This window comes from Helicoverpa zea, chromosome 22 (assembly GCF_022581195.2).
Source record: "Helicoverpa zea isolate HzStark_Cry1AcR chromosome 22, ilHelZeax1.1, whole genome shotgun sequence".
NCBI lineage: Eukaryota > Metazoa > Arthropoda > Insecta > Lepidoptera > Noctuidae > Helicoverpa > Helicoverpa zea.
In genome coordinates this window covers 9,041,636-9,065,031 of record NC_061473.1, presented here as the reverse complement: position 1 = coordinate 9,065,031, position 23,396 = coordinate 9,041,636, and the positions used below count along the sequence as shown (strand labels likewise).

General features: G+C 35.5%; 1 protein-coding gene across 2 annotated transcripts in view; it reads right to left on the bottom strand.

Annotated features, from left to right (window-relative positions):
• The window catches only part of LOC124641232, a 217,263-nt gene that overhangs the window by 173,372 nt on the left and 20,495 nt on the right, over positions 1-23,396 (bottom strand). For both annotated transcript variants that reach the window (XM_047179262.1, XM_047179261.1), the window contains exon 2: positions 9,902-9,967. The gene's annotated coding sequence lies outside the window, so the exon portion shown is untranslated. The remainder of the gene's footprint in view (positions 1-9,901; positions 9,968-23,396) is intronic.

Below are 23,396 nucleotides of genomic sequence, written 5' to 3'. Positions count from 1 at the left end.
AAAGTGGTCCCTCATGTCAAAAAGGTTAAGAACCACTGCTCTAGACGTTCTCAATTCACATGGTCGTCCAAAATATTATGTTTAGAAATTACATAACTTAAAAAAACAGGTACTTGCTTCATGGGGAATTGAACCTGTATATTCATACTTCAGTGGCTAGTGCTCTAACCACTAGGCCATCACGACTTACCTATGTTTACAATATCATATAGGTACGCATACCTACAAATTACGTAGTGCTCAAAACATTGTAATATTACTGCTTTATGAAGCTCATATTACGTTGTGAAATAAAACCGGCCATGCGTGAATTATAACTCGTAGGGAAGGTTCCGTTTGTAGCTAATTAACCTAAATTATCATGTTCTACAATAATGATATTGTCTTCGAATTTGTATGTTTGTTATTGTCACATCAGGACCCACGCTAGGAGTTGAATTTGCCATGGGTTGCCGCTTTCGAAATCGATAAGCAGGACTTTTATACATATTAAGGAATTATCGAGTACTGTGTCATCGAAAGGTGCTTTATTATAGCGGCTTCACACTTACGGATTTTTGTCGTGTGTAACAAAACCATATAGGTATGCGTGACATATCCGGAAACGGAAAAACTCTTTCATCCAGTTTTAAATGTCATCTTTTCGCTTGAAAAAAACTTAAAAAAACTTGTTACTCTTGTTTAGCAGCGAATTGTTATTGTTTTATTTGTAATTCTTTAAAGGCTGATTTTTCAATTATCAGAAAACTATGTTTGACACCTTTTGTTTAGAAAATAGGTCAAATTACCATATTTATTTATTCCTCAGATATAAAGTTAAGAAATGATTGATAACTATTTATGTAGAGGTCTATTACGATATTATTATGAACCTGTAATTTGGTTAAGCAGACAAAAAATAAGGTACTCTTTTATCAAGCGTTCAATCACCAAAACAACAATCTTTTCTAGGAACTATACTTGCCTAGTTTTGTAGTCCTGTGTAGTAATTACTAGCTTGTCAATTTATAACATAGAGGACAATGTGAAACGCAAAATGCATACACCATGACGTTACACGCAGAATGAGTTCATATGCATTAAACGTTCATAATCGCTGCGTTTGTGGTTAATTTATTGTTCAGCTTTAAACTGAAAAGCACTTTAATTAATAGAATTTGTGGCTTTAATAAGTTTTCGAGGTGATTATGTTTGAGTGTTTCATATTTTTTAGATACATATTTGTTTTAATATTCATGAGCACCATTTGCTCAGCTTTTTACCAAATCATAGGTATTGTGTACTCCGTCATGCATTCATCTCCATAATGATTTAAAAGCCCCCTTTCAATATCGGTAGACTAAAAATTTGTAACGCTCTCAATCCAAGATGGCTGAACCCATTGAGATGTTTTTTCGGAACGCAAATAGATAAATATTGGGAGCAAAATCTATAGTTTATCAACGATCCCTCAGGTAAAAAAGAAATCGTAACATTCAAATTACCTTGCAGAAAAAAAATTACACATTGATCAAATTCCATTTACTTTCGATTTTTTGCTTCCAATACCTTAGGGATATTTCTTAAATAACGCTTGACTATAATGTTTTCCTGTGTCATGTGTATGTTCACAAGCACACATCTAACACGCGAATTGCAAAAACAGATTCGATCGGTGTGGAAATTTCAACTGTCGATCACGGTTCATGAAATATAGCCTGGTGACAGATGCTTGGACAGATTGATAGGGAAGTCTTAGCGAATGGGAACCTTTTTCTGTTTGCCAACGAATCCCTAAACAATTTTAAAGTTTTGCCTAATCATGTGCTAATCACATTTCATTACGATCATTTTCATTAACAAGCGTCAATCCGCGGTTTCACCCGTGTCCCGTAAAAACTGCTTCTCGCACAGGGATACAACATACAACGTAACTCACTTGTTACCCTGATATGTAAGCCACATTATTGGCAAGTTTCACCTTAATTTATGCTGTACTTTTACGTTAAAAGAGGAACAAACATCCATACTTGCAAACTTTCCTGTATATACCTAATATTAGTACGAAAGTATGCTTAGTACGAAAAAAGAAATCACTAGTTTAAAAACTGCACCGTTATTTTTATTTCTGTTTACCATTTTATCCTATAGGATCGAATAAAATGGTGCCGTACCAGTATTTTTATAAATCCGTTTTACACAGCTCGCTTGGTCCATCAGGGCGTACTAGTAAATACTGAATGACAGCTGACGAACGCGATTGAAATGTACGCGTTATTTGTAACTAGTTATTCAAAGCGTTTTTCATGTAAGTAACTAGTTACTGTAACGTGTAATAGAACCTGTATTTATATATATTAGAAGCTTTGTCTTTCATCATTATCACTAGCCTTTTTATCGTCCCACTGCTGGGCTGCGGCCTCCTCTCACACGGAGTAGAATTGAGCGTTAATCATCACGCTTGCTCAATGCGGTTTGGTGATTTCAGTCTTTATAGTCTAGGTTTCCTCAAGATGTTCTCAATTCACATAGTCGTCCAAAATATGTTTAGAAATTACATAACTTAAAAAAACAGGTACTTGCTTCATGGGGAATTGAACCTGTATAGTCATACTTCAGTGGCTAGTGCTCTAACCACTAGGCCATCACGACTTACCTATGTTTACAATATCATATAGGTACGCATACCTACAAATTACGTAGTGCTCAAAACATTGTAATATTACTGCTTTATGAAGCTCATATTACGTTGTGAAATAAAACCGGCCATGCGTGAATTATAACTCGTAGGGAAGGTTCCGTTTGTAGCTAATTAACCTAAATTATCATGTTCTACAATAATGATATTGTCTTCGAATTTGTATGTTTGTTATTGTCACATCAGGACCCACGCTAGGAGTTGAATTTGCCATGGGTTGCCGCTTTCGAAATCGATAAGCAGGACTTCTATACATATTAAGGAATTATCGAGTACTGTGACATCGAAAGGTGCTTTATTATAGCGGCTTCACCCTTACGGATTTTTTGTCGTGTGTAACAAAACCATATAGGTATGCGTGACATATTCTGAAACGGAAAAACTCTTTCATCCAGTTTTAAATGTCATCTTTTCGCTTGAAAAAAACTTAAAAAAACTTGTTACTCTTGTTTAGCAGCGAATTGTTATTGTTTTATTTGTAATTCTTTAAAGGCTGATTTTTCAATCGCCAGATAACTTTTATCAGAAAACTATGTTTGACGGTTTGACACCTTTTGTTTAGAAAATAGGTCAAATTACCATATTTATTTATTCTTCAGATATAAAGTTAAGAAATGATTGATAACTATTTATGTAGAGGTCTATTACGATATTATTATGAACCTGTAATTTGGTTAAGCAGACAAAAAATAAGGTACTCTTTTATCAAGCGTTCAATCACCAAAACAACAATCTTTTCTAGGAACTATACTTGCCTAGTTTTGTAGTCCTGTGTAGTAATTACTAGCTTGTCAATTTATAACATAGAGGACAATGTGAAACGCAAAATGCATACACCATGACGTTACACGCAGAATGAGTTCATATGCATTAAACGTTCATAATCGCTGCGTTTGTGGTTAATTTATTGTTCAGCTTTAAACTGAAAAGCACTTTAATTAATAGACTTGTGGCTTTAATAAGTTTTCGAGGTGATTATGTTTGAGTGTTTCATATTTATTAGATACATATTTGTTTTAATATTCATGAGCACCATTTGCTCAGCTTTTTACCAAATCATAGGTATTGTGTACTCCGTCATGCATTCATCTCCATAATGATTTAAAAGCCCCCTTTCAATATCGGTAGACTAAAAATTTGTAACGCTCTCAATCCAAGATGGCTGAACCCATTGAGATGTTTTTTCGGAACGCAAATAGATAAATATTGGGAGCAAAATCTATAGTTTATCAACGATCCCTCAGGTAAAAAAGATATCGTAACATTCAAATTACCTTGCAGAAAAAAAATTACACATTGATCAAATTCCATTTACTTTCGATTTTTTGCTTCCAATACCTTAGGGATATGTAAATTAAGTTCATTTTCGCTTACCCCCGGGGTATTGGAGTGATAAATCTTGTTTCGCATTTTATCATCACGCATTAATGTTTTTATCATCACGCGATGCGTTTGGGGAGTCAACAGATAAAGGTATCAAGCAGGTGATGAGAGTTTGATAGATGATTTTATTTTAAGCTTAGGGTTAGTATTTAGGACTGTATGAAGATTTAACAGCATGGAAACTAAGCTTAGTTTATAAAGAAATGTCTCTTAAACGAAATCACTCGCCCAATAGCGTATTACCTATGCGTTATTTCATAGTGTAAAGCTTGTGTGAGTAAAAGTGGTACAAGGGCCCGTCATTTCAGCTCAGACAGACTATTTGCTGCTTTAAAATAATAAGAAAGATCTCTCAGGTGAAACCGCGGGTGAAAGCTTGTCTATATTACCTTGTCATTTGGTTCTGCATGGTTTGTACCTACTCTAAAGGTTCTGGAAGGGAAAACTACTGAGCTAATTTCAGAATTCTTTTACTATTGGGAAATTTTATACACCATGCCCGAGTCCCCGAGTGACATAGGGTATATTTTGTCCAGGTGAAATCGCGGGATACAGCTAGTCTTCCTCTATAATAATTTAAAAACATATTCTTCTTACGGATATTTTCTACTATACAATTGATTGTAAATCTATTACAGTAATAAATATAATTAACCAACAAACCAATGAAACAGACACGAACAAATCGTCATAATTATTATATTTCATGTTATTTGTACAATTGAATTTATTTAGTAATTAGTGGGTCTGTGGTTAATTTATAAAGTTTATTATAATAACAATTTTAGTGTGGATATAAAATAATAATTTTAGGCCGCATTAGGATTGGGTGTTGGTTAAATCATAAATTCATGTTAATTAAACATGATCAATGTTTATTTGATACTTACTTATATTTTAGCTAGCTTAGCTAACTTACTTATTTTTTACTCGTGTTATGTAGGAACTACTTCACACACCTGGGTAAAAAGTAGCCCAAAGCGTTTTTCTATAAGTGAGCTATCTGACAGTGAAAAAAATTTTCAAATCAGACCAATTTTCCTGACAATTGCGCTTTCAAGGAAACATACAAACAAACTCTTCAGCTAAAAACAAAGCGTCATTTACATGAAAACTAATGTTTAATATACAGCTTAAAACTAATAAAACGCATTAAAAAATTGGTCCTCATCGCTATCACTGGGTAATGTACCCCAAAGGCTGGTAGCATTGCCATTTTGGATGGCAAAGTCAAGTCAAGTTTCTTTGTGCGAAGTAAAAGTCAGCCTTATTTATTTTTTTTGAAAATTTTCCCTGTAAGTAGTTAACAACATTTTTTATTATTTTGGAAATGGGCTCTTAGAATTCGACATCAGACTTTAAAATCTTTGATTTAGGCGGCCCCGTTATCGCTGGCATAAGCAACTGGATCCGCATACGAAGTCGCGGGCAGAAGCCAGTATCACAATAAATTATTCTTATTCGATTACAGCAGCATAGATTTCAAACAAAAAACAATTAAAAGTTTAAACTCAATAACTCACTTAACACACATAAGTTTAATTCGGATTCTCTCATAAGATTTAATAACTGAAATGCCACATGACTGGAAAGTTGGCGAGGCTGTGCATATCAGCCAACTGAGGGGAAAAGTTTCCGCGTCTCCTGGTACATGCTAGTGGTGGGACATGGGCGGATAATTCGGATATTTTCTTTTGTTTGCGGTTTTGCGGATATTTTAGAATAAAATTGTCAATTGTTTTTGTCGTGTGGAATGAGTACTTATGCCGTTTGTTTATTTGGTAAATTGTAACGTTTATAAACATTCTATGAATGGGTTAAATAAGTTACGGAAGAGTGGAGACAGAAAATTAATTAATTTTATGCCGATAGGCGCACTGTAGAGGTAATCCAAAAGAATAATAAATTTTGATGGAATCATTTCAAACTTATTAAATCCTGATGTTTATTTAAATTGATTTTAAATTCAAATAATTTACCAAACACTCACTCTGGATTATGACGGATCACTTTATAAAATACATATGTTACATGATTATTGTTTTAAAATATTGTCAAAACAAAAAAGATGTTATGAAGTAGATTCTTATGGCACGACCATTGCTGCCCAATATGCCATATCAAAGAGGACGTGACGACATATAGCGTCAAGCTGTTTATCGTTACGGTACACGATTTGAGACCCCAAAAACAATATATTATTACAAAAAACACCTCATTTTCTGAATAGCCTTTGTTCCCATATTTACAAAATCAGTTGGGAAATATGAAAACCGTTTACACTGCGTATACCTTTATGGAATTCCAGACTAAACAAATCAATTTACAAACACACTTAACTTCTTTTGATGATTGACAGGCATTTGTCGATACTATGTTAACACAATACATTACCAAAGGAATATTTAGGAAAAGCCAAAAAGCCATCGTTGAAAGATTTTCAGATCGTTCCTTCGTCTGTTGACGACTGTTGTCACTGAACGAACATGTGAAACGGACGTACTGAATAGATTCCAATGGTCTTACTACAAAAACTTAAACATGTGTCGAACACTTGTCTAAAAAAAGTGTGGCTGCGAAATGGACCTTATTTCAACGTCATAATCTGACATTCTTTTAGACAAGTGTTAAACTGACGTTTAAAAGTGTTTGTGGTATGACGGCAAATGTCTTTGTAAATGTTTCCATTAAAGTAAATCGTCGATCACCTTAAAAGTTAACAATTACCATCAAAATTAAACGGACAATTTAGTTTGCAGTCTGCAGGTCCCTAATTCGGATTGTAATCAGATTCAAACCAAATGCAGATGAAGGCTATATATTAGAGCCAAAAGCCATCTGACTTCTACAGACCAATTTATCGATAATACCACAGTTCTACGGTTAGTCTAGTTGTCAAAGTTTCATGGTCCTTATTGCTAACGGGTGTCATAGATTTTGTATAACGAGAGCGACTGTTTTAACGTGTTTTCGGAGATAGGTGTAGTTTGTAATATATAGGGTTAACCTGTTAAAAGTCGGCCTAGACTAGAGGGTAAAGAACCAACATCTCAAGTATGAGTATGAGTATGTGGTCAGACAATCCAACTTTCATAAGTTTGTATGTACTTTCTAAGTATATCTTAGACATCAATGACTGTGTTTCGGATGGCACGTTAAACTGTAGGTCCCGGCTGTCATTTGAACATCTGTGGCATTCGTTACGGGTAGTCAGAAGCCAGTAAGTCTGATAGCCAATTTTACCTAGGTTTCTTAAAGGCCAGGTGGACAAAAAATCATAAATTTTCACATGAAATGGCTTACAGAAATATACGCAAATATATTTTAAACGTTATTTAAATTCGAAATGTTTGCTGTGCAATTTAGTACGGCTCACGATTTTTAATGTTTTTATCATGGCGTGCTTTTAAAAATGCATACGACATGAATTTCTGCGAATTTTTTACAAACGGATTGGTGAAAAATAAAACTTGTCTGCAGATGAAACCGGTTCTATTGTTTTATAGGCAAAAAAGTCTCATTTGCAAAAGTAATTCGAGGAATCCATTAATAAATCCTTTGTTGTGAATACGGGCAGCAGAATAAAAAAGTTTTTTTCATATAAAATAATAATACCTTTTAATTTTTCACACACGGTCGGTTAGCCCAACATTAACCTATTTATTAGCTCGTGTTATGGGTGCATAGACCTATTCATAAATAGATACATATATTACAACACCCAGATTACAGCCTACATACACGCTCATCACACAAATGTTGACCATTCCGGGAATAGAACCAAGGAACCATCAGTCCGGCAGCCCAGCATGGTGACCACTGCGCCATTTTATTTTTATACGACCTGTATAAAAATAAAATGAAAAAAATAACGTTCCTAATTCAAAGTTGAAAAAAAAAACATATCCGAACATTTTTCTTTTTTCTTAAAGAAGTTAGGAACATCACTAGTCGCCAGTCCAACATAGAAAGAATACTATTCCTGCTTGTGTTACAAAGAACGTTTTCAAGAAAATGTCTACATTTCCAGAATACTGTTAAAACTTCATCTTCTAGTCGCCGGAGGTCGGCAACTGAATTTTGAACTGTATGTAAAGAGTACCCACACATTGCAAACTTTTAGTCGGCCAATAGTTTGAGCTCATAAATCAGTATGAAGATGAATGGTAGTACGTACATTACAAAGACCAGGTATTTAGCCGGTATCAGGCCGATTGAAAACTTCAATAAAAATGGCCAACCATCGGTTCATGTGTCGGTCGACTGTTTAGTCGGCGGTGTGCGGATACTCTAAAAATAAATGCTGAGTTGATTTAATTATATGCACGCTCTTGCAGAAAAAAGTTGTAAAAATTTGATATATTTTTTTTTATTTAAAATACTTAAATATTTACGTTGTACATTTTTGTTTTGACGGGAAAAACATACTTAAATCATAAAACAACTTTATGCCGTTTTATTTTTAATGTCCTATCTGCATTTGACCGCTCCATTGTGAGACAGGATTGTCTTTATAAAGCTCTGCTCTGACTACATCCAGTTAAAAATAAAAGTCTAACCATATGTCGGACTTAGACCATACAACTACTGTATCAATTTAAATCAGTACAATAGTCTAGAACCTGTGAATGTACAAATAAATGCAAGAAGGCAAGCATTGCCATCCAACGTGGCAATGCTGCCAGCCTCTTGGGTACACTCCCGGTGGGCAGCGATGAGGGGGAGTTTTTTGATGCAATTTTTTAAATATTTATAGTAAGTTTACGTACATAGTAGGTAATAAGTTAGTAGCAAGTTGTATATAATTTCATTAATAAGATCATGTAAACAGTTATTATGTAAAAGGTCGCCGGAAGACGCTGGATGCAGGTCGCCCCCAACAGGTATCTGTGGAGATCTAAGGGGAAGGCCTATGTTCAGCAGTGGACGTCCTATGGCTGAGATGATGATCATGATGATGATGATGAAAAAGTTTTTTTTTTCTTAGCCCGTACTGTCCCACTGCTGGGCAAAGGCCTCCCCATTTTGCCTCCACACCTCTCGATCTTTTGAGACTCCTAATAAAAAGACTGAGACTAATGAAAAAGTTATTTATCAATAAATTAATGTTATTTCAGTAAATGCAACTTTTTTATCCATGTGCAGTAAGTAGATCCCTCAGGACGCTAGTGGAAAAGCTAGTTCGTATATAAAATAGTTCGTAAATATTATTTCCGAAGCTTGTTATTGTTTGTGCAGTAGCTATGGCCGACATGGCAGTATATTTGTTTGTCTGTTTTTCTCTGTGGCAACACCGATGCGGGTCGTAATTCTGATCTAAAATGGCCGAACGCGATAGTTTTTTGTTATTTTTGTGTCATTTTATGTTAATAGTGGTTATTAGTTAGATAATAAAATTCTTATTGATGCAGAAAGATGTATTTTGGACATGGAGGATCTATGGAGCTCTGACCCGATTGCCAGACTATGTTACTGAGCTCAGTGGCACTATTTTTAATTGTATGTTTTTTTAAATATAACATTAAAAAAGAAGAGAAATTGTAATTACATACAACTGGGACTTTTGTTCATCGCCGTTTTTTCTTTCACGCCATGACACTAGGAAGTGGAGAAAAGGTGTTTGAGAGACCAAAAGTATAAATTAGACTTGAAAAGTCTAGTTTCAATAGGTAAATGCTGTTAACTTTAGATAATATTTTTCATAAAATGGCGAATTAACCTACTTCAAAAATAATCCTCAAAAAAATATTCAAACGACTTTTTAAACAATCAAAAGTACGAAATTATCAAAGTTAAAATAGCCCAGTTAAAATAATAATACCTTCACAGCTGTAAACTTACCTGTTTCGTTCAACTTTACTTGCTTAACTTTCTAAGCAATCCTTGAAACTTTTTCACTGAACACATCTGAGAACAAAAATAAAACAGAATTAGTTTAAAATCACATCATTTTCGTTTCTATTACAACGTTAATAGGCACTTTTGGATTTATAAAGTAAAATTCCCTTAGGGAAGAAAGAGCTAAATAAGGAAAAATAAGCCCCCCTTGGGATGCAAGAACCGCGGCCGGAAATTTAAAAAAATATGTATGAAACTCTGTCGCGATTCCATTTTGTAAACTTCTAACTTAGAACTAGTGTCCCAACTAATATTATAAATGCGAAAGTAACTCTGTCTGTCTGTCTGTTACGCTTTCACGTCGTAACCATGAACTGATTTTAATAAAATTTGATACAGAGATAGAGTTGACCTTGAGAAAGAACATAGGACAGTTTTTATCCCGGACTTTTGAAGAATTCGCTTGGAAACGCGATATAACCGAACTTTACGCGGGCAAAGCCGCGGGCGGAAGCTAGATATATTTCCAACAGTAAAATAATTATGTAAATCGGTTCAGCAATTTCGAAGTCTTTAGGGTACAACCTAACAAAGAAACAAAAAATGTTTATCATATAGTACTAATATTACAAGTCATAAAGAGAAATCTGCACTATTGCTGATTAATGCTGTATTTTAAAGTAAGTAATAAAAAAAGTTACAATCTATTTTCGCAAGCACAGATAATTTTTATGAACAACGCAGCATTTTTCCAATAAAAACCTTTGCTCGTTGTTTTAATAAAATGCATCATTCTACAGAAACCACTAATATGATTAAAAACATTTTTTGATCGCATTATTTTTCAATCTATGGATTAGTCCGGAATTAAGGGTTGAATTTGTAGCAGCTACAAAATCTGCTTTTTAGGGTTCCGTACCGAAAGGGTAAAACGGGACCCTATTGTTTTCGCTCCTTTGTCCGTCCGTCCGTCCGTCTGTCACCAAGCTGTAACTCATGAACCGAGCTAGTTAGAGAGCTGAAATTTTCACAGATGATGTATTTCTGTTGCCGCTATAACAACAAATACTGACAACCAGAATAAAATAAATATTTTGGGGGGCTCCCATACAACAAAACTGTTTTTTTTTTGTTTGTTTTATAAATAATGGTATGGAACCCTTCGTGCGCGAGTCCGACTCGCACTTCGCCGGTTTTTAATATCGACTAGTTTCTGCCTGCAGTTTCACCCGCGTCCCGAAGGAACTCTTTGATATTAGGGGAGCTGTAGACACATGTCAACTTGTAGACTTGTATATTTCAGCGGGGCCCAGTAGGGCCAAGGTCTGCCGGGGATGCAGGATTTTTCGAAAGTTACCGCGGCCCTGGTACATAAAAGGCCTACGACGGAACACGACGGTTTTTAGTCAGTAAGAGACTGACACTCCCTCACCGCTGCTAATCCAACCTGCCAACAGCGGGAGGGGTCATTTGAGGATTTTTGACGTTGTTAAAAAAAAAGTCCTATATATTTATTCTACATTGATGACACAAAATATCCTTGTGATTTCTTTTATGAAAAAACGCGGAACAAAGAAAAACAATTAAAACATACAAAAAGACGATGATACTTTCTCGTGAAAAAGAAAATAATTGTTTTTTTTTAATCTCCTGTTGTGTATTTATTTGTTACTGTTCCTGTTACAGCCTCACCGCTATCGTCCCACTGCTGGGCTGCGGCCTCCTCTCACACGGAGAAGGACTGAGCATTAATCACCACGCTTGCTCAATGCGGGTTGGTGATTTCAGACTGTATAGTCCAGGTTTCCTCAAGATGTTTTCCTTCACCTTTTTATCAGCCATTGGTGTCCAAGATATACTTAGAAAGTGTATTTATTTGGTTACGAAATATTTGTAAAATTTCCATTTCAGAAACAATGTGTAAAGCCTTGTAGTTTCGCATTGCGTCACATTTATCTTTCGTAGGACGTTTGATTAAAAGTCGACTAAACAGTGTACCTCAAATACCAGTCTTCTAGTACTAAATTAACCAGTATTTAGTACTTCGCCACTATAAAAGTGTAATCACATTAATATTACAGTCTGAGACTGTGTAAGTTTGTTGTTTCTTCAAAGTCAAACGGATGGACCATATTTAATGACTTTTTGAGCGACTAGCTGATGCTAATAGAGAGAGATCGTGAAGAGCTGTGTCCGCCTCTCATGTGGACGCCTCAACGTGACCACGGCCGGTCTGCCAAGAGCGAATCGACAGAGAAGAGAGCTAAAGTTCTACATAGATTTAAATCAAACCAAAATCAAAATACCTGTATTTTCAGGATAATCTATGGAACTAGGAAGACAACGGTGTATTCGAAGAGATCATATCATTCATCTGCATACTGATTTACGAGCCCAATCAAACTAGGCCGACTAGCCATTTGCAGTGACACATTGGATACAAAACAGATGAAGCTACTGATAATAATCTCTGGAGTATCACATCAATGCGATATTCCATGCTCATTGTAAAGGATGGTATTATAAGCACTAACAAAACGCCAGTAATATGAAAAGCTTGAATTGAACCAGTTCAGGGTAATAGATATCTTTGTATCGGAGGCAAAATGGCTTCGCAATGGAAGCCTGTCTTGTTAACATTACGACTTATGGCTTTATTCCTGGAATAATCCTTTGTGTTATGTGAATGGTAATAAACTAAATAGATAGGTGTCTTCATTCAGCAATAGTTGCTTTATATTTATAATTGCAGAATGTTGGATTTGTTAATCTGGTGACTGCCGTCCGCTGTCACCCTTAATCCGTGGTAATTATTCTTTGGGCATCAGGATAAAAGTAACAATTATGAAACTTAATGCCTCTTTAACAAACTGTAGATAACACTGAAAACACCTAAGAAAAGCGCGTTCAAAGACCAAACTAACATTTCCACTTTTTAAAATTAATTAATATTGTCTACCTTCCATCTTATTAGAGGCTACCAATTCCAACTCATCTAGCCTAAATAACTAATATTCGTGTTACAAAGCCGTTTATTTTTAAATACATATTTATATTAACTTAAACTATTCTTCAACAGCTTATAATTTTTCAATTTAAATAAGTGGTGTCTAATTTTTTTTGCTCTCGACTGCATGATCGCATTATTCAAGATGGATGATCCGCCACGTACAACCGAAGCTTAACTAAACACAAAATGGACGATATAACATTGTTTCCTTCGATAATTTGATAAACCCGAGGCTCCGAGATCGAATTATTGGTTTTCTTATTCGCCATCGACGTTGGCTGTTACGAAAAGCTGAAAATGTCATGATAAAAATAAAGGAAGGAATGGTATTTTTGTTGAATCTTTATTTGCCTAGCCTTTTTCTCGTAAACTTAGTTTAAACTAGCAATTTTTCTGTATACCTACCTTACGGCCTTAGGGCCGTATAAATACGTAGAAAGCTGGTAGTCGGTTTGTCGACCAGTGATTATTCGCGCTGGCCTATTCAACAACAATAACATTGGCTTGGCTTCACGTTGTTTCGACCTGCTTGCTGTGTGTAACTGTTACCAGAATGGACCAACGCTGATAAATTGGCGCCAACTATCAGCTTCCTTCCCAGCACGGCCAAGGCCTGCAAGGGCTGCAGGATTGTTCGAAAGAGTTACCGCGGCCCTGCTACATAAAAGGCCTACGACGGAACACGACGGTTTTAGTCAGTAAGAGTCTGACACTCCCTCACCGCTGCTAACCCACAGCGGGAGGGGTTATTTGATGATTTTTAGCGTCGTTAAAAAAGCTATCAGCTTCCTCTCTGTATATTATGGTCTTAGAGAGCATTCGTCAACTCTGCTTAAATTTCCAAAGCCAAAAATTCCAATCTCTCCACTTAAAACCAAGCCCAAATATTTGCCCAAATGCCATTACTCAAGGTGTTTTTCCAAACATTTGTCGACACCTCAAAAAAGGTTGACAAGTGTGATCCTGAAACTCGCTTTCTATGTAACTGAAACCGGCTTTCAGGGGTGCGCAACCCCCGATTTATAAAGGCTTGATTTTATTATTAACTCAATGATGGCTTAAAAAGGGACCCGAGAGTGACGTATCCCATCCATTTTTCGAATGAATGTTAAGTGCAAAATGGATTTCTCGTGATACTTTTGAAGCGTATGTGTGTGTGTGAATGAATCATGGAGAACAAAATGACTAGCAGAGATGTCATAACGCAAAATCTCCTAAGAAAGTAGCACGCCGAAATGCATGTGTTCGGGGGACAAGGGACATTACTAGCTCTGCTTCTTTCAAGTTAAAATCACCAATCAATCAAGACTAATCTTAGACAGATTGGTTTTGGTTTGACAAGAACGCCTCGTTAATTCTAGTAACTGATCACGCCTACCGTACGTTGCTTGGCCTACAAGAAGGCGCCTGACCTACCTTACTTATGGCATCTCCTCATCGTTCCTTCCTCCGTGGGATAGTTGAAGTATATAAATGTGTGTGTGTTGGAGTGTGAATGGATAGTTCTTTGTAAAGGAAAAACGAATTTGTTATAATAGGTGTAAAGCTTTTGAAGTTTTTGGGTAGTGAGGTAATAGGGTCATTTGAACGTACCCCCGTTCTAGGTGATTAGAGTTGAAAGAAAGGGTCTTGTAGGTTCTTTTATTCCAATTATTTTATTAACTGGTCTATGGGTGAACGCATACATCTTTGTGTTTCTTGATCAAACAATATTTTAACAGGTCTTAAGAGTCTTCCGAATGGAAGAGGTTTTCAATTTTGATGTCTTTGAAAGATCATCACATTTTCTGAAGTTAGGTTTATCAACAGATTGTTTTTCTCTATCCATATACTTAAAAAACAAACATTCTTAGTTATAACTTTTTCACTTAAGGTAGCAGAGACCAAAGAAAAAAAAACGAAGTGTTTTCGATGACACAGAAATAGTTGTTTTCCACAATTGTAGTCGAACCGAAACAAAAATAAAGCATTTTCGCTGACTGAGAAGCGAACCTTTTCAACCCCTAAAAGCAAGAAAAATAACAATATCCAATACTGAAGTGGTTGTTTTTGGTTGCTAGTAATAAAACCAGCAAGCGGACGTAGGGGTGATGTCAAATATACGGACCCATGGAGAACCAAATGACTAGCGGAGATGTCATAGTGCAAAATCTCCTAAGAAAGTAGCGCGACAAAATGCCGTCGGGGAACGAGGAAAGTTACTGACTACTTTTTTGGAAAACCAAATCAGCTATCAATTAAAACCAGAACAATCAACAGATGTCTATAGGAATATGAATGCCTCGTTAGTTCACTAATAACTAATCGTTTTGTTCACGCTTACCGTACGAATTTGACCTAGAAGAAGGCGATCTATCTGCCTTATGGCATCTCCGCTTATCATTCCTTTCTTCGTGTAAGGGCCCTTCAAGCTGTTCCCGGTTTTATTACGTTTATTTTAGTTATTTTGTTTATTGAAAAAACAATCCGGATTTCTTTTTATTTCTTTTTAATTTGGGCTCTCAATCTCTCAATAGTTCGAGGAAATTTTAATGTACTGCAGTTTTAATAACTTATACGATCAATGCGCTGAAGTAGAATAAAATATGATTTTACTCTCAGGAGCAATAAATATGAGACAATATCTTTTCATTAAGAAGTAACTTTACTTCATTAGTTACTTTAAAGGATATTATCTATGTGTTAATTTATTTCACACACATCATCATAGTGAGCTATCGTAGCGTTAAATATGTAATAAATTAAATTATTTACTTAAAAGAAGATCATTTTATTCCATATTAAATCATTAACACGGGTCTACGGACTACGGGTCTGCTGGAAGAGATTTCATTAGAAATAAGCAGTACCTTTGTACTTTTTCATGTTAACTCTAATTCTTTCATGTATTTACTATGTACGTAAATGGTTAAATGAAATGAATTACAATCAATAAAATAGTGCTCGAAAGACAGAACATAATAATTCGTTGCTACAGCCTAGGAAGGGGACAACCAAAGAAACGATGGATAGCTTGTGTAAAAGTCGAAATAGCTAGAAAGAATGTTACTTGTGCGATGACGGCTGATAGAAGAGTATTGAAGAAGAAAACATACAGCGCCGATCTCAAGTAAAATTGGGATAAAGACAGGAGGGCTTAAATCCTTCAGAAAATATTCCTAGAATCATCAGTATTCCCAAAAGTGTAAGTATTTCCGATTATCTTAATCGCAAGTCGTTGAACACAACTCCGTTGAGATCGAGCCCAAATTGTAATTTTAACAAGTTCAATTTTTAGAGTTTTAGCCTGTTTTCTTGGAGATATTTCATTCTTATTTTGGGGAATTTCCTTGTTATTTAATAACCCATACTTATTAAAGTTGAATTTTATCCCTCCCTTCTCATTTGGGTTCTTATTTACTGCAATTTCAAAAGAAATGCAAAAAAAAAGTAAAGTTTCGTTCAATGTACAGTATTGGGTGTTAATATTGCAAACTTCAGAAAGAAGTTCATGAAAGAATTATAAAAAAACAAATTACTCACACTGTTTTTCGACTTCGAAAGTCCTCAAAAAAGACATCTAATTACTCGAAAAAACTCTTAACAAGAAAGCAAGCTATCGTTTTTGTTGCTCCCAATAAACATTTCAAACAACTTCCCGCCTAAATTGCCACAAATAAACACAAAGGTACCTCAAAATACCTCAATATTTGACCTCCTAACACCTCCTAACTAACTAGACCTCGAGGGACATCTAATCAGTTTAGCATAAGGCGGTATTGACAGGTGACAGCTAACGTTTGTCATCAACCCTACTCTCATGCAATATTCATGTGTCGGTTAACCTTGGGGTGGATTGTTATTTTGTACTTTAGGGTTTGTGGTGGAAAATTGTGAATTATATTGTGGGTGTTAAATTGAATATGATTTTAAAGAATTTAACTTATTACGTAAAAGTGAACAAAAACGCTTCGCACTGCAGACATGAAAGATGGAGACAGATATACAAGGTTCATTTAAATCAGTTAAATAACATTGGTGAATCGTTTTTGAAAGTTCTAGCCTTTTTCCCTAATGTTGGGGTCGGCTTCCAGTCTAATCGAATGCAGCTGAGTACCAGTGCTTTAGAAGGAGCGACTGCCAAACTAACCTCCTCAACCCAGTTACCCGGGCAACCCAATACCTCTTGTTAAAACTGATTACTAAACTGTCTGGTTTCTGACTGATTCTGTCACATCATAAAATATTCGAATAAAAATGATTTCATCTCTCTTTTTCTAAAATTCGTTCAGTAATAAAACCTTCGATTTGATCGGTCAATCCCATCATACAGGCTGTTCCCATATTTCCATAGAAATTATGGGCACAAAAGGGCGAAAAGGGAATCGTTTATGTCGGGGGCGGGATCATTTTTTATGCGAAACGTCGTAATAATATGCTCAATGTCAGCTGAAGGTCACGGGAACATTTGTCATGGGGTAGGATTGAAGCGTGCTTTTTGGGGAGCTAAGTGATTTTTAAGGACATTTTTTTAAAGCCTGGCAGAAATCTTACGTTAGTTGTGAATGCGTGTTTATTTATTTACCTTATTATTTATTTAACTAATTAGGCAAAAAAACTTAAGATAAGAAAAAAGTTGCCATAAGCTTGTCAGAGTAACTTGGTTGAGGAAGCCCGAAAAGCAGTTGGTCCATGTAAAACACTGATACTCAGCTGCGTGCTACATAGTTTGGGAAAGGGCTAAGCAGATCAAACCCCAAAATCAAATTATATATTCAAACTTGGCTGCCAAGAAGCCACTTTTGAGTGTCAAAATTTACAAAAGTCGGCCTCGAAAAACGTCCATCCTTCACAATTTCCTACGTGTTTTTGCTGGGACGAAATGACGCGAGAAACTCCTCAGCACAAGTCTGTCTATAGGTTAGAAGAACCTTTCATCAATGTTCCATATACATATTATATGTTTACATTGGTAAACAATGAGTGTATTGCTGTATACAATATGACGTAAAGTGATTTTAGATGAGTTGTTCTCATAAAGGAAGTCCTATATTTTAATCCCAAAACAGCAGAATCTTTCAAACGGTTACTTATGCCGAGATAATCCTGAGATCCGCAGTCAATGTCCACATTAACTAACGCCACCTGTACACATTAACGGGTTACTTCGCATAATCACCCCTTGTGGACTAATGCCCATTTTCACCAACAATCTCTTAATCTAAGTGCCACTTAGAATAAGGGCTCTCCCAATTTTGACATAAATAACTATGGGTAAGGGATACCTAAACTTTGGTGAAAACGAAATTCTTATTAAGTGTTCCGTAAATGCTCTTAGGGGATCCCTTAATTTAGGTATTTGTTGGTGAAAATGGGCATTAGATAGCAGTTCATTACGTTGTAAATAAAATTAAAATGGTTATTTTGTTTTTGAACGCAAACATTTTAAAAATTTGAGTAAAAACTTTGGGTAGCTACAATTGTTTTGTAGGAAAAGAAGTGTTCTTGTTTTATCAAAATAGTGTATTTTTACAGTTAATCCATATTCTGCATGGATTTTCAGGAAAACTTGGCTACATTTTTTTTTAAAGGATAGAAAGTTACTGTATCATAATAATATGTTTTTAAAGTAATCTTTATACCTATTGTATGGTATGAATATATGAAGATTATTATTCACCTTAAATTAAAGTAAAATCTGATTCTCATTCAGTGAAAAATAATAATTTGCTCCAACTTTTTTCATATGGCAACTGCTCACACAAATAAATTGTTATTTGCTAAAAACTAAGTAGGTAGTATCTTAAATTATAATTTTGAAACTCCATCTAAAGAATACAATGCACCTTCAAAACAGCCAACTAACCTTATTGAAAATGAATGAAGGTCTGGAGTCTTCAATACAAAAATAAAAAATATCGTGCAATCCGTTGACAAGCCACAACTCGAATTCAAATCCAATTAATATTTCATTCACCGTATAACCTCAAAAATGTTCCGTTAAACGTCCAAAAATCGTATCATGAAGTGAAATAATTATTTTTTCAAAAGACTTCCATTAAAATGCAAAAAGGTTTTAACCGCGAAGGTTGTAATACCTATAAGAATATTCTGTAATGTAAGACACTACAGACTAAATAGTTGCCCGACAGTTGGCAGATAGTTGGTAATTTTTTTACAAAAAATCTTGATTTCAATCAAAGTTTTCACTCGGTCTGATACCGGCTAAATACCTGATCATTGTAATGTGCGTACTACCATTCATCTTCATACTGATTTATGAGCCCAAACAATATATGTATTTGCCAACTAAAAGTTTACAGTGTGCCGACTCTAAAGGTTCAAAATTCTACCATGGAGTGAAATAATTATTTTTTCAAAAGAGTTCCATTAAAATTCTAAAAAGTTTTTACCGCAAAGGTTGTAATGTAAGCCCTATTCGACCGACTGATTTAATAATAAAAATCAATTATTTTTCTTTTGTTTCTTGACGAGGAATTCCCGCTGAATTTATTTAGGAGCCTGCTCTTTGAATAAAAATGTACTTTTTAGGGAATGAAAGACTTTTATAGCTAAGTAAGAGTGATGAGGATTTTTACTTGGAAATGTTTATTTATGTTTTAGGCCCTTTTATGAAACTAGGAGTCGAGATTTCTGTCGCTTCCTTTGAGAACTATGTAATGTGGGCGTTTGGATAAATAGTAGCCTATTAACGATTTTCAGGATGGAACTTTAATTCCTTCCAAAATCCACCACAATCATTCGTAAGTCCACGTAAACATCGGTCCTGTTTGTGATCTCTCTCCGGTCGTGTCGGATTGCCGTCCCATCGGGCTATGAGAGTGAAGGAATAGTGAGCGCACCTGTGTCTGCGCAAATGCTCGTGCACTATAATATGTTCTGCGCAGATGGCTAATCTTCATACACGAGAGCAGCGTCCGTGGCCGATAGTCGGCTAGGAGGACGTCTATGTGAATTTAATAAAAAAACAATGTGAACAAACTGACATTCACATTGGATACAAAAACTTTGGTTCTAAAATATATACTTTTGTAAAATAAATAACACCTATAACAATAACACGGACAGAATCTTCTTAGATACAATATACATTATTACTGCTTTGACAAACATTACACTTCGTATTTACATAAATCTTACAATAAATATTTATCGCACAGTTCAATGCTTTCAATACAGAACTTTTTTTCTTGTAACAAGACTACACAAGGTTGGTAGTTTTGGTAAATATTTGCTACGTCGTTCGGTACGTCGAGTCTTAAAATAAAAATCCTTATTCTAAACTACAATGTATTTCGAAGTTGTAATATACGTCACTATTTCTAGACTTTCCTATAGTTTTGAAGTAAATATGTATGAAGAACTTACATTTTTAATCTTTGGTTAGTGAACCCGTGCTGTTATTACTTATCCACTAGCCTCCTACCTAATTGGCACCCAACGTGGGTCACTAATAGTCCCATGCTGGGCGCCACTTAGTAGGATCGCATTTTGATTTTATGTATTGTCTCAAATTGAGAATCAGTCACTTGGAGAGGCCTATGTCCAGCTGTTGTCTGCGATAGGCTTATGATGATGATGATGATGAGAATCAGTCTTGTCCAAGTGTTGTAATTAACGTTTATTTCTCTTCGGCATGAAAAGATAGCTGTATCCAAAATTACACTAATAACAAGGCATATTTTTATCACATCACTCTACGAAAAAGTGTCATTGAACAGGACAGATTTTGATGACAGCAGTGATACAGCTTATAATCAAAATAACATATGTTGTAGTTTCTATTTGAGTGCGAAAAGAAGTCCCCTTAGGGTAGGGCACAGAACATGGTCTACAAAACTTGTTGATGGGTAAGAACATGCGCACACTGCAAACTTTTAGTCGCCTGATAGTTTGTTTGGGCTCATAAATCCGTATGAAGATGAATGGTAGAACGCACATTACGACGATCAGGTATTTAGCCGGTATCAGACCGACTGAAAACTTTGATTGGAAACAAGATATTCTTAAAAAAAAAAATTGCCAACTGTTTAGTCAACAGTGTGCGGATCTAAGAGTTATCGTAAACCTTTTGGCGAGCCCAGATTTTTTCTAACTTCAACAAGATTGGCAATCTCTTTATGTGCCTATCGCCTGAAGCAACCGAGATACGCGGGACCAAAATGATGTATTCCCCCAAAGTATACTATTAGAATAGAATCCAATTTCATATATCTAATCCGCAGACCGATCTGGGACCAGTACGTGTCTAGATTTAGCCGAATTTCAGCTATTAGAGTAGGTATTTGCACACTGCAAACTTTTAGTTGGGCGATATTTAGTTTGGACTCATAAATTAGTGAGGAGATGGATGGTAGAAAGCATAAAACACCGATTTATAAGTAAAATTCTGATTGGATCCAAGATTTTGTTCAAAAAAATGATTTTTTTGCCAACCATTTTTCCTGCTGTGGGTACGCAGTGTGAGAGAGTGTCAGACTCTTACTGACTAAAACCCATCATATTCCTTCGTAGGCCTTTTATGTACCAGGGTCGGCCGACTGTTTAGTTTTCGTGTGTGGGTAGGTACTCTTAGGACTACGTGATTTACTAACTTAGGTAATGGTAATTTTATGACTGTAATCCATACTTGATTGTGCTTGAAGGCAATTACTTGAACACATTATAGTTATAGAATGATCAGAGGTGTTAGATTATACACTGATTAGAGGTATTGAATTAAATTGAACGCTTATATAGATATTAGATATTAATTACAAACATAAATTGTGGTGGCCTAGTGGATGAGGCACCAACCTCCCAAGCATGAGTTTATGGATTCAATTCCAGGTCAGGCAAGTACCAATTAATCTTTTCTAAGTTTGTATGTACTTTTTAAGTAGGTATATTTTGACTGCTAACGGCTGTTTTAAGGTGAAGGAAAACATCTCGAGAAAACCTGGACTGTAAAGTCTGAAATCGTTTAGCAAGCGTAGTGATTAACACTCTATCCTTCTCTGTGTGAGAGGAGGCCTGTACCCAGCAGTGGGACGATAAAAGACAGATAATGACAATGTTTACAATAATAAATATTCTAATTCCAAAATTAATATATGAATAATGTTCCCCTTAAAATCTTCAAGAAAATAAGTGCCTACTCCTTTTTATAATGCTGGTAAAATATTTATGAAGCTTCTGTGGTGGGCGGCGGTAATCGCTCATCGGAACTGTCGGTTCATTTACCCCATATTACATAGAAAATCAAGTAAAAACTTACTTCTTAACAGTGTTGAGAACCTACTAAGTAATGAGATATTTTTTTATATTTTGACTAGCTTCTGCCCCCAGTCTTACCAAGGGGTATTGCATTGCCTGGGTAACTGGGTTGAGGAGGTCAGACAAGCAATTGCTCCTTGTAAAACACTGGTACTCAGCTGCAACTGATTAGACTGGAAGCCGACCCCAACATAGTTGGGAAAAGGTTCGAGAGATGATGACTAGCTTCGGCTAGCGGTTTATTTATCGGTATAGTTATGTATTTCTTCACGCACCCTGATAAAAAAAAAACTTAATAGCCGTTCACTTAATTAATAGAGAACCTCTGACAATACAAGATTTTTAGAGTAGTTCCCACGGGACGCGGGTGATACCGCGGGAAAGGGCTATAGATATGATATGTACTATAGTACGCGCCAAATAAACTTGCAATAAAGGTCATTCAACCGCCCTGCCGTCAGGGGCGCATCACCTGTCCGCCATTTTGTAATAATGTCCTTCCGTCATTTCGAATTTGGAATGCGCTTGGGATAGACTACTCAACTTGTGTAGGTACTCTACTCGGAAAGTTTTACTGACTGATCATACTTTTGACCAAAGGTTTCTAATCCTTTGCGACAAGGACGCCTCTTACCACGATACACTTGTTTTGATCGTGTTACCGACACTGCCCATACATTTTTTTCGTATCGTTTTGGAATATTGGGATACATTAGTAGAAGGAGGTGAACAAACTTTATTGCACGTTTATTTGGCGCGGACTATATATACTTTATGTATATAGTACATAAATTAATAGATATATAGAAATAAATAAATAGATAATAAATTATCTTTTTATCCTTAGAAAAGGGTTTTTTGCAAACCTCAATTATCATACAAGTTTCGATACATTTGCGGATGTACACAAATTGTTTGCTGTCACTCTTTCTACGTCTGACAAGGGTATATTACATAGGTTTCTGATCAGAAATCATCGAACAAATTGGATTATAGTACGCCATTTTGTTTTTTCATGTAATCTCAGTTTTTTTGAAGTTTTGTTCTTGACAAGTGAAAGATAGGATTCTTTCTTGTGCGGAGATATTTTTGTTATTTTTTGTTTATACTATAATTATATTGTAATGTTTACTACTTAATATAATAAAGGGGAAATATTTTGTTTGTTTGTTTGTAGCCTAAATGCTTCGAAGCTACAGCTTCTGTGTTCAACACATTTGAAACATTATTTCT